The sequence below is a fragment of the Odocoileus virginianus genome, chromosome 17 (assembly GCF_023699985.2).
Source record: "Odocoileus virginianus isolate 20LAN1187 ecotype Illinois chromosome 17, Ovbor_1.2, whole genome shotgun sequence".
NCBI lineage: Eukaryota > Metazoa > Chordata > Mammalia > Artiodactyla > Cervidae > Odocoileus > Odocoileus virginianus.
Genome location: NC_069690.1, coordinates 55,821,636 through 55,834,213, shown reverse-complemented (window position 1 = coordinate 55,834,213; position 12,578 = coordinate 55,821,636).

Genomic DNA, 12,578 nt, shown 5'->3' with positions numbered 1-12,578 from the left:
ATGGCATCACTGGCTCAATGGACATGAAATTGAGCAAATTCTGGGAGATAGTGGAGGACAGGGGAGCCTGACATGTTGCGGTCCATGAGGTCGAAAAGAGCTGGACACGACCAGCACAACGCATGGGTCAAGGGTGCAGGCCCAGGAGGCAAAATCCTTCTGTTTAAATGCTGCTGCTGCTGCTGCTGCTGCTGCTAAGTCACTTCAGTCGTGTCCAACTCTGTGCGACCCCATAGACGGCAGCCCACCAGGCTCCCCCATCCCTGGGATTCTCCAGGCAAGAACACTGGAGTGGGTTGCCATTTCCTTCTCCAACGCATGAAAGTGAAAAGTGAAAGTGAAGTCGTTCAGTCGTGACCAACTCTTAGCAACCCCATGGACTGCAGCCTACCAGGCTCCTCCATCCATGGGATTTTTCCAGGCAAGAGTGCTGGCGTGGGCTGCCATTGCCTTCTCCGGTTTAAATGCTAGCTCCCTGTTATTCTTAGTTGTGTGACCTTCAGTAGCTGTGCCTCAGTCTCCACCTCACAGGGTTATTATGAGAACCAAGTGAGTTAATTTGTGTCAAGCGCTTAGAAGGGTACCTGCAGGGAGAAGTTACCCAATCAACGCATGTCCCGTGTTACCACTATAGCACCAGTGAAAGGCTGGCTGTCACTCTTTGCCTTCTAAACTCTAGGTTCTGTTAGTGGAATGCTTGTTCCAGACATCTTTTATTTATTTTGAAACATTTTTATATATTCAGATGGGGACTTCCCAGGTGGCACAGTGGTAAAGAACCCGCCTGCCAATGCAGGAGACACAAGAGACATGGGTTCGATCCCTGGGTCAGGAAGATCCCCTTGAGGAAGATCTGCTCCAATATTCTTACCTGGAAAATTCCATAATCAGAGGTGCCTGGCGGGCTATAGTCTACGTGGTCACAGAGAATAGGACACACACACATGTTTAGATACTTAGATATATTTATATATTTAGGTATTTAGACACATTTAAAGGCAAATCCCAGGCTTTACCTATCACTACACCCCATGGATCCAGCAGTGGGTCTGGTACCCAGTGTTTAATTATAACATTTATGATGCCTGGCAGATTTATAAATATAAATTTTTACTGAGCAGACAAATGAATCTTCAAAAATTACCTTATCCACTTTTCCTTTAAGCGAATGTGTGCTCCGTATAACAGATTGTGTTAACGAACGTACAGAGACTTGGGGAGGAAGGTTCTCCCTGAGCAGGAGAGAGGGAGGGACAAGATGCGATATTGAAAGGAGAAGAAATGTCCTGTTTATTAACAGGAGACTACAGGCACTGCTGGTTGTATCTTGCCTTGCATCTTTCTGACCCTGGGGACCACGTTTAAGAGGGGTCCCAGGGCTTCCTAAGGAGCTGGGTGGTGAGGAATCCACCCGCCAGTGCGGGAAACACGGCTTCAATCCCCGGCCCAGGAAGACCCACGTGCAGAGCAGCAGCCAAGCCCGGGCACCACAGCTCCTGAGCCTGGGCTCTGAGCCCGGGGGCCACAACGTCTGAAGCCCAAGTGCCTGGAGCCCACGCTCCGAAACAAGAGAAGCACCGCAGTGAGAAGCCCTGGAGACCGGAGGGCAGCCCCTGCTTGCCGCGACCAGAGGAAAGACCGTGCAGCGACAGAGACCCAGCCCGGCCAATCAATAAAGAAGATTTTAAATTAAAAACAGAGGGGCCCCAGCAAACCGCTGTGTCTTTAAGGAGCCAATGAGGACGGTGAAGGCCCTGGAGCGCCCGGGGTCTGTGATGCGCGGAGTGAGCGCCAGAGAGGAGGCGGCTCCTGCAGAAGCAGGAGAAGGGCGCTCGGGGCATCGCAGACTCCAGGGCCGCGTGCTCAGCACCTTCCCTACACAACAGGCACTCTTCGCTGTGAGCCTGTCTCCAAATAGGTCATTTTTAATTTTTTTTTCTATATTGATTTTTGCTGAAGCCTAGTTGATTCACCAAGTTAGGTTAAATTCAGGAGTGCAACAAAGGGATCCCATTATATCTTATGTATGTCATATATTATATATATGAAGAATATTCTTTTCAGATTCTTTTCCATGGTAGATCATCACAAGATGATTGTAGATTATTTACCAGATATTGCAGATGGTTCCCGGGCCTCGAAGCGTTTCCTGAATTCAGTGCTGACTCAGCCCCAGATTGCCAGTTATCCTGCTTCTGTGATGCTGAAATGCCCATACATTCCTCACTTGCATGGCTCCCCTCTTCTCCCCGGCCTAGATTCCAAGCCCATCGGCACAGCGCCCAGGGTCCGCGCCGACCTTGCTCCAGCCCACCTTCCCAGAGCCGCCAGCCCTCCTCACCCTGCTCCGTGCCCGGCGTCCTTTGCAGTGGACGCCTCTGGTCCGGGACGATGATGTTTCTGTCCTACCTGACGTTCCCCGCCGCTTCCTCCGCCTGATGGAGTCTGACCCCCGCCGGCTCGCTGCTGAGGTCACATCACCTGCGTGGCCTTGCCTCACCGTCCCGAGCGGCCCTGAGCCCTCGTCCACCTGCGTCCCCCGGGGCCACCTGCGTCCCCCGGGAACGCTGTGCATCGCGCTCTCTGCCGCTTCCCTTGCTCCACTCAGGGCTTTAAAGACAGATCCTGAGAGGGCGGGACGGACCGAGAGAATGGCGCTGACATATACATCACCGTGTGGGAAACGGATGGCCGGGGGGAGGCTGCTGTGTACACGGGGGGCCCAGCTCCGTGCTCTGAGATGACCTGGGGTCGGGGAGGGGAGGCTCAAGAGGGACGGGGTACAGGCATACATACAGCTCATTCACAGTGTTGTGCCGCAGAAAGTAATGCCACGTTGTAAAGCAATTATACTCCAATTTAAAAAACACTAAAAAAAACCATTTACTTATTTATTTATTAGCCGAGGAGGGGTTGGGGGGGGGGTTCCCTGGTGGCTCAGATGGTAAAGAATCTGCCTGCAATGCAGGAGACCTGGGTTTGATCCCTGGGTTGGGAAGTTCCCCTGGAGAAGGAAATGGCAACCCCCTCCAGTGTTCTTGCCTGGAGAGTCCCATGGACTGGGGCTTGGCGGGCTACAGTCTATGGGGTCACAAAGAGTCGGACACGACTGAGCGACTAGTACTATGCACACTAAACGTTAAACAAGAAAAAAGGACAAATTCTGAGATTTACTTGACTTGACAGCTCATGAGCCTGGGAGCTCACCTGGCACATAACTGGCGTTGAATAAGCAGGGAAAATAGAAACGGGAGATAATATCCCATTTAGTGCGAGAGAGGGGTTTTAATTAGAGACTAAGCCCCCAGTGGGCGTTGCTGGACAGGCGCAGACACCTGTGCCTCCCACTCAAAGGTCTGTAGCGGGGATCTCCACATGCCGCAGAAGGCTGACCCAGACGGCCTTTAGGAAAAGGTCCTGGACTCGAGAGTCAGGGATGCTATGGTGTTTGCAACCGCAGCTCCAGACCTTCAGCCACTTCACTGGAAAGAGACACATAAAAGTCCTGGACAGGTACACACTGCTTTATTTTTTTTTTTTTGCTTTTTTTTTTCCATTTATTTTTATTAGTTGGAGGCTAATTACTTTACATCATTGAAGTAGTTTTTGTCATACACTGAAATGGATTAGCCATGGATTTACATGTATTCCCCATCCCGGTCCCCCCTCCCACCTCCCTCTCCACCAGATCCCTCTGGGTCACTGCTGTATTTAAAGTGGATAACCAGCAACGACCTCCATAGGGCACAGGGAACTGTGCTCAATGTTATGTGGCAGCCTGGATGGGAGGGGAGTTTGACGGAGAATGGATACAGGTAGATGTGTGGCTGGGTCCCTACACTCTTCACCTGAAACCATCACAACTTTGTGAGTTGGCTATACCCCAATACAAAAAAGTTAAAATGTCTTGGTCCTGGGACTTTGCAATCCCACAGTGGTGCTTCACCAAGAAAAGGATGTTTTTTCACCTGTGGGAAATGAAATAAATATGAAAGTTTTAGCTGTCGAGCAAAAAAAAAGGATTACCTAGCTGTGAATATAACCTGGAATCTCTAAGACCTTTCTGCAAATAGATGCAAAGTAATATCTACATATATATAATGCTTTTTTTTTTTTTTTACCATACGTTCTCATAACTGAAAGAGGTAAAAAAACAGGAGGAGGGCAAAACGTGGCCTTCCAGATGTGTCAGAGTTGTGATAAGTCATGTTTAAACTTTACCCAAAGTGAAATAAAGTGTCAACAGAAACTGCCCAAACTCTCTGATCAGGTCAGGCAAACAACCAATCGAAAAAAAATCAATCAAATGTGAAAGGTGGCTTAAAGGGGTGAGAACGCTTACCTCTGTGATTCCCATAGGAGTCAGGGCTATTTAACATGTTTTCTGCCAGCAGCTGCTGCTTCTCCTCATAGCCACAAACCAGCCAGAAGGACACCAGGGGCTGTTGTTTTGTCCTGGCTTGGTCATGAGCAGTCAATAAGAACTCAGCAGCACTGGCTGAAGATACAGGAAGGAGGCTGGTAATGGTGGGCTGGAAAGAGGTGGAGAGACTCAGCCCCAGGGCCAGGGCTTTGGGCAGGAAGGTGGCCCAAGCTGCAAAGATGAATGGAAAGTCAGATCTAGATCTGGAACACCGCACAGACTCAAGGAGATTGGCTCATGTGGGTGGGACAGCTGAGCACAAAATCTCTAAGGAAACTGCTGAATTCAGCTGATGACAGTGTTCAGAGATATGCATGAAAAGCATATGGTAAATAAGCTATTTCCATGAAATATTTTGACTGCCTGATAAAGGAATTAGGCTCATTGTAAAAACTGGGGGGAAACCTTGAAAAGTGTGAAAAAGAAAATAAATATCACTCATGAACCTATTAGCCATTTAGAATATTGTTGACTTTCAGATCTACATGCGGATACATGAATATTGGGCTTCCCTGATGGCTGAGTGGAAAAGAATCAACCTGCAATGCAGGAGTCCCAGAAGATGCGTGTTCAGTCCCTGGTCCAGGAAGATCCCCTGGAGGAGGGCATGGCAACCCACTCCAGGATTCTTGCCTGGGGAATCCCACGGACAAAGGAGCCTGGTGGGCTACAGTCCATGGGGTCGCACAGAGTCAGACATAACGGAAGAAAGTTAGCAAGCACGCACGCTAGGTTTGTCACAGTTTTTCTTCCAAGGAGCATGTTCTTTTAATTTCATGACTGCAGTCATCATCCACAGTGATTTTGAAGCCCAAGAAAATAAAATGTCACTGCTTAGGGGGAAAATGCATTAAAATTAGAGAAGGAGAAAAGTAGGTGAAACCAGAGAGTTGGAAAGGATAACATTTTGAATGTTTATCACGATTATATTTGAAACTTTACATGGATCATCCCTTTTCATCCTCACAAAATCTACAGGCTTGGGACAAGGATGCTCATTGTAGCTAGTTTATAATAGTGAAAAATTGAAAACAGCCTTCTTGTATGATCCTGAGAGAAACATTATGCTGTGCCCACGAAGTGCTTTACCACCAAACCCTTAAAACTGTTTATAAAAGATCTGTACTGACAGGAGACAGTGCTCGGAGCATGATGTCAGTAGAAGTATACAAAATTGTATATGCAATAAAATTACCAAAGCACTTCTATTGTCCTTGTTTACACATATGTATGTGATATAGTTACATACTCATGTATCCATGTGTATATTTAAAAGTTAGCAGTGTTATAAATGAGCTGTGAGATCACGAGTGATATTTATTTTCTTCTTCACACTTTCCAAAGTTTCCCCCGATTTTTATAATGAGCATAATTACTTTTAACTATTAGACAGTCAAAATATTACATGGAAACAGCTTATGTGCCATATACTTAAGAAAATAGTTTTATGTATTTATTTATTTTTGTGACCCCACGGATATATAGACAACGGAATTCTTCAGGCCAGAATACTGGAGGGGATAGCCTTTCCCTTTGTCCAGGGGATCTTCCGAACTCCTGCATTGCAGGCGGATTCTTTACCAGCTGAGCCACTGGGCAAGCCCGAGAATACTGGAGTGGGGAGCCTATCCCTTCTCCAGCGGATCTTCCTGACCCAGGAATTAAACCGGGGTCTCCCGCACTGCAGGCGGATTCCTTACCAACTGAGCTACCAGGGAAGCCGTTAATGATTTTATGTACTTGTTTATTTGTTTTTGGCTGTGTGCAGTCTTCTCGCTGCACACAGGCTTTCTCTAGTCGCGGTGAGCAGGGGCGACACTCTAGTCGCCGGGGCGTCAGCTTCTCGTGGCGGCGGCTTCTCGTGGCGGCGGCTTCTCGGGGCGGAGCAGGGGCGCTGGGACACACGGGCTTCAGCGGCTGCAGTCGCTGGGCTCCGCGCTTGCAGCGGCAGTCGCGGCTCCCGGGCTCCAGAGCACAGGCTCAGCGGCTGTGACGAGGCTTTTGGCTGCTGCTCAGCGTGTGATCTTCCCGGATCGGGGATCCAGCCCGTGTCTCCTGCATCGGCGGGCCGAGTCATTACCAGCAAGCCACCAGCAATGCCCACGCCACGTGCTTTTCACGCAGAACTCGGGACGCATGTTACACCTCTGCCACAGTGTCATCACCAAAGGAACTCCAGTGGCCACGTCTCTTTAACCAGGACACATTACAGACACTCGGAAAGCATCTAAAATACGTCAGCAACTGCTCTGTCGCTATCAGTCTCGGAAACATACTTTCCCTGTTCTCACAACAAGCAAGCAGTGTGACTTCAACACCAGCAAATAGATATTTGGTGTATTTTTAGTCTGAAAAGTGTATGATCTGCTCTCATTCTTTACTGATGCTGAGACTATTTGGGGACTGTCTTAGAAAACTATTAGAACCATATTTGTGTTACTCCCAAATTAAAAAAAAAAAATCAAAATGGTAAGTTTTCATTAACCATATGTTTTATTAGCCAATGTCCTAACATGACAATCCTAAGAAAGAGTATCTTATTAACACTCTTTTGGCAGGGTTGATTTTGTTTGTTTTTAATGTTTACAATGTTGTGTTGGTTCCTGCCATACGACAAATCAAATCAGTTTCGATTAAACATATACCCCCTCCCCCTTGAGTGTCCCTCCCCTCCCCCTGCCCACCCCGGAGGTCATCACCGAGAAACGAGCTAGGGTCCCTGGGCTCTAGGGCAGGTCCTCACCGCCTGTCCATTTCGCGCATGGTAGTGTGTATATAGTGATGCTGCTCTCTCCATGCACCCCACTCTCTCCCTCCCCGACTGAGTCCACTCTCTACATCCACACCTCCATTCCTTCCCTGCAAGTGGGCACCACCTTTCTAGATTCCATATACATGTGTTAATATACAGTATTTGCTTTTCTCTTTCTGACTTACTTCACCCTGTGTATCAGGCTCTGGGTTCATCCCTCTCACTAGAACTGACGCAGATCCGGTCTTTTTAATGACTGAGTACTATCCCACTGCATACATGTACCACATCCTAACGCATGGTAAGTGGGGAAAACTGACAGGGCAGAGCTTTTGAACAGTGGTTTTCTTTTTCTAAAAAGAATTATAAAAGATGAGGGGAGGTCTGGGGAGATGAAAACAGATTGTGGTTCATCTCTGAGAACCCTGGTCCTAGTCTTTTTCTTAGAGAACAGTTGGGGTGGGGGGAGGGGAGACAGGCTCCTGGACCTCATTAGACTTTTCATCCCCTAATCAGAGAGGTGCCACCTTCCTTCCTTCTGCTGGGCTCAAAGCCAGAAAGCAATGCACCTCATCTATAGTCTGAGATTCTGTATCAAAGAGGGCTGGGAGATTGCTAATAAGACACCAGGAAGGCAAATCATATTTAATTCCAGGAAACTCAACTGGTTTTCAGCTTAGCAGCTTTACATCATGGACATTCCAAGTCAATCCAAAGGAGATATCCTTTCCAAGATATTCAAGGGTTTAGAGTTAGACCAATGTGATGTCATCTCGAGGACTCCATTCTGTTAAATATCCTGGTGTGTTTTCAAGGAAGTTTATATAATAAGTTGCTCAGAACATAAGCATCAACAAAGTAGGTGTGAAGGGTTGTTGTAGTTGTTGTGGGCTTGCCTGATAGCTCAGTTGGTAAAGAACCCACCTGCAGTGCAGGAGACTCCAGTTCAATTCCTGGGCCAGGAAGATCTGCTGGAGGAGGGATAGGCTACCCACTCCAGTATTCTTGGGCTTCCCCTGTGGCTCAGATGGTAAAGAATCCGCATGCAATGTGGGAGACCTGGGTTTGATCCCTGGGTTCGGAAGATCCCCTGGAGAAGGGAAAGGCCACCCACTCCAGTGTTCTGGCCTGGAGAATCCCATGGACTCCGGGGTTGCAAAGAGTCAGACACGACTGACGTTCACTTCCCTTTCAAGAGTTGTTGTTGTGTTTAGTCGCTCCGCCGTGTCCGACTCTTTGGCGCCCTCTTGGACTGTAGCCCCCCAGGCTCCTCTGTCCTTGGGATTTTCCAGGCAAGAACACTGGAGTGGGCTGCCATTTCCTTCTTCTCCACACGCTCTTCCTGATCCAAGGATCGAACCCACCTCTCCTGCATTGCAGGCAGATTCTTTCCCGCTGAGCCATCAGGCAAGCCCAGCTATTTAGAGCAGGTGACGCATAGACACAACAATTTGAAGAGAAACGAACGTGGCCCATAGCCGAAAGTACTTTCTTCCCTCTGATATCGTCACACGTAGGGCTCCCCTATTGGAAAAGTGTACTAAGTTGTATTTTTTCTTCAAGAATTCCATTTCCAAAGGCTAACAGAGTTGCTAGTGAGAGCAGAGTGAGTTGCTGACATTCGACCACGAGATAACCAGTTCGACCGTGTTCTCCCAGAGAGGTAAGGATCTCAATGAGCCAGAATACAGCTCAGAGGACAGGGAGACGTGTCCAGAAGCAAAGAGATCAAGGGAGAGGGATCCGGTAGGAGGTTGGGATTAACATACGCACACGACTTTGTAGAAAATAGATTACCAACAAGGACCTAAGGTATAGCGCAGGGAAGTCTACTCAGTATTTCGTAACAACCTTTAAGGGAAAAGAATCTGAAAAAGTACTTGTGTTCTATATACCCCAAACCCAGGGGCCATCCAAGGAGAGACCATGAAAGTGTGCAGTTTTCAACACTGCTGTTTGTAGCCCGTCTCACTTCCCTCCATCATTTGTACTCTTCAGGGCCTTCTTCTCTTTCCTTTTGTTTGTTTATTTTTTTTATTGAAGTATAGTTGACTTGCAATAGCGAGTTGGAGACAGTCACAAGCTATGTAAAAGCACATCAGGACTGGGATCCAGCACAGGCCTCAGTGGGTTATTCACAGCTTCAGATGGACTGACGGGGTTCACAGCGACATGGGGGGAAGAAACGACCAGAGCAAACAGGAGCCTCTAACTAATACAGTCAACCCTGCATCATTGGTTCCAGCTCCTTGAGGTACAACAACAATACTCTCAAAAATATTTTTTAAAAATATATTTTCTCTTTGGGAAAAAAAAACCCATATTCTGTAGATCGTTTTTTGAAACACCAAATACTTAGAATGACAGGCCTTCTGCCACTCTCAAAGCCCCAGACAGACGGGGCGCATAAGGCAAGGTGGCGGGCTGGTGGTCCCCCCTCCCCGCGTTCCGGACCTTCCCCTCCCCACACGGCCCCCCGCTGTCACTTATCGAGACCGGCTCAGTGCTGCCGAATTCCTCTCATTCTTCATCAGGGCTCTGACCTCCTCCAACCAAACAAGCAGGGCCCATTCTGGGAGCGCGGACACCGGGGGTGGGGGCGGGCGGTGGGGTGACGAGGAGGAAGCGAGGAAGCGATCGATGCCCTAGGCCTTTCCCACACTGACCAGTATTTGCACACCAGGGGTCAAGGTTGGTCAGGTGGAAGCCAGAGGTTCTCTGGGGGTGGGGGGCTGAGAGGAGACTGCTCCCGTGGCTTCAATCACAGGGCCGTTTCCTGGAAACAGCAGACTCCAGCCGCGAGGTCACTTGGAGGACCCACGTCTCTCCTATCGAGATGCTGTGGGTCCCTCCTTCTCTCTCACATGTGACAACGACGCCAGGGGTCCCCACAGGCCCTCCCTGCCTCGGAAACACACAAGGAAATATGAAATAAAGGCCGATGCCCAAGATCCTGGGTCCTGCCCTCCATGAGTAAACTGGAACTATTCGTGGAGTTCTCTGCTCTCAGTTAACCAAGAACTGACTCTCTCCACGGGGTTTAAAGCTGTGTCGCCTCTTCCTTTGGTTGCTGTCCGGGATTGTGACGATGACTGCCAATATCAGAGAACAGAGGAGGAAGGAGGGAAACGGGAAACCCGAGCCGGTCAGGCTGCTTCCTGAGTAGGACGTGTGGGCAGAGAAGGAGGCTGAGACTTCCGCTCTGATGAAGACCCTGACTCTGCTCTGCTTCCCAATTTCTCCTCTGCACCACGCTGCTTTATCCCTCTGGGCTGTGGTCATGCTGCTTCCTCTGCCCCCAGCCCCTTGCTGTCCTCGGAGTTCCCATCCTTACATCAGCACTTAGAGATTCATGTCCCTGATGCATCCTCGTTAAGTTACCAGTCCCTCAACTTTGTTTCCACTCTGCCAGAAAAAAAATTTTTTAAGTGGTTCTAATGGACATGAGTTTGAGTAAGCTCTGGGAGTTGGTGATGGACAGGGAGGCCTGGCGTGCTGCGATTCGTGGGGTCTCAAGGAGTCGGACACGACTGAGCGACTGAACTGAACTGAACTGAATGCTCTATAGCACCAACTTATTAATTAATACCTGAGTCCCCTGGAGGCGGATTCTTCTTTACCTGGTTCATCTTTGTATCCTCAGACCCTCCATGGTGGGCAGCAAAGAGTAGACACTCCATAATCATCTGATGAGCTCACGCGTCCGTAGATTTATATTATTAAGAGCTTGTCTGTCCTTACAGTTCCAGAAACCGGAGCCATAAATGGGTGTGAGCATTTCTCCAGACCAATACGCAGATGGCGCTACATGGAAAGGATACTGGAGTGGTCCTTCAGACATTCTGTCAGTTTCATGCGATGCTGCAATCAGTCGCTCAGTCCTGTCTGACTCTGCAGCCTCATGAACTGCAGCGCTCCAGGCTTCCCTGCCCTTTACAGTCTCCCAGAGTCTGCGCAAACTCATGTCCACTGAGTCGATGATGCCATCCAACCATCTCATCCTCTGTCACCCCTTCTCCTTCTGTCCGCAGTGTTTCCCAGCACCAGGGTCTTTTCCAATGAGCAGGCTCTTTACCTCAGGTGGCCAAAGTATTGGAGCTTCAGCTTCAGCATCAGTCCTTCCGATGAATATTCAGGGTTGATTTCCTTTAAGATGGACTGGTTGGATCTCCTTGCTGTCCAAGGGACTTTCTCCAGCACCGCAGTTTGAAAGCATCGGTTCTTCGGGGCTCAGCCTTCTTTTTGGTCCAACTGTCACATCCCTACATGGCTACTGGATAAACCAGAGATCTCCCCACCCAATTCCCAGCTGCAGGCCAGCCCATCTGCTGTCCAGCCTCCGGTGCCTGCCTGGTGGGACAAGGGGCACTGGAACCGCCACCCACGGCTCTGGCTGCTGCAGTCCCCTTCTCCCCACGCCACCTCTGCTCACTGCCCCAGGCACCAGAACTGTACAGAGAAAGGGCCTAGGGAGTCTGAAGTCCCAGTGACTCCGAGGTCTGCCTGACCTGGAGACTTCATGTCAAATCAGCCACTTCCTGATACCAAACGTCCCTTCAGGTGACTGGGGCACCCTCTGCTAATCTGAACGTGCCCTACATACCTGGGTGAGGTAGTAAGCTATTGTTTCTCGGCTCTAAAACTCCTACTACATCACTTAGGATGCTAAGGTATGTGTGTGTGCTTAGTCAGTCATCTCCAGCTCTCTGTGACCCGACGGACTGCAGCCCACCAGGCTCCTCTGTCCATGGGATTTTCTAGGCAAGAATATGGGAGTAGACTGCCATTTCCTACTCCAGGGGATCTTCCTGAACCAGAGATCCAACTCTTCTCTTCCGCGACTCTTGCACTGGCAGGCAGATTCTTTACCACTGTGCCACCTCGGAAGCCTGTATGGTGCTAAGGTGTGTGCGTGCCAAGTTGCTCCAGGCATGTCTGACTCTGAGCTGTCCTGGGGACCATGGCCCACCAGACTCCTCTGTCCATGGGATCCTCCAGGGAAGAATCCTGGAATGGGTTGCCATGTCCTTCTCCAGGGAATCCCAATTCAGGGATCAAACCTGCATCTCCCGCATTGCAGGTGGATTCTTTACTGACTGACCCACCAGGGAAGCCCAGAAATGGAAGCAAAGAATCTCAGCTCCTTGCTTTGTCCTGGAAATGCAATGAGACATACAGGGAGTCTATGTGAAAGAGCATTAAGGCCTATGTTAGAAAGGCATCATCGTCTTACAAAACAGCTTTGCATGTCCACAGGCTCTGAAGACACTTCCTAGTTCTGATCTCAGTAGGCTCTGCAAGACAACTCCTCTCACCTCCATCAGCCACACAGGGAGTCAGCCGGGTTCCCTGCTTTGTGAAAGACTGCCCTTGATGGAAAGAGGGTGAAATCCCCTCTTCCTT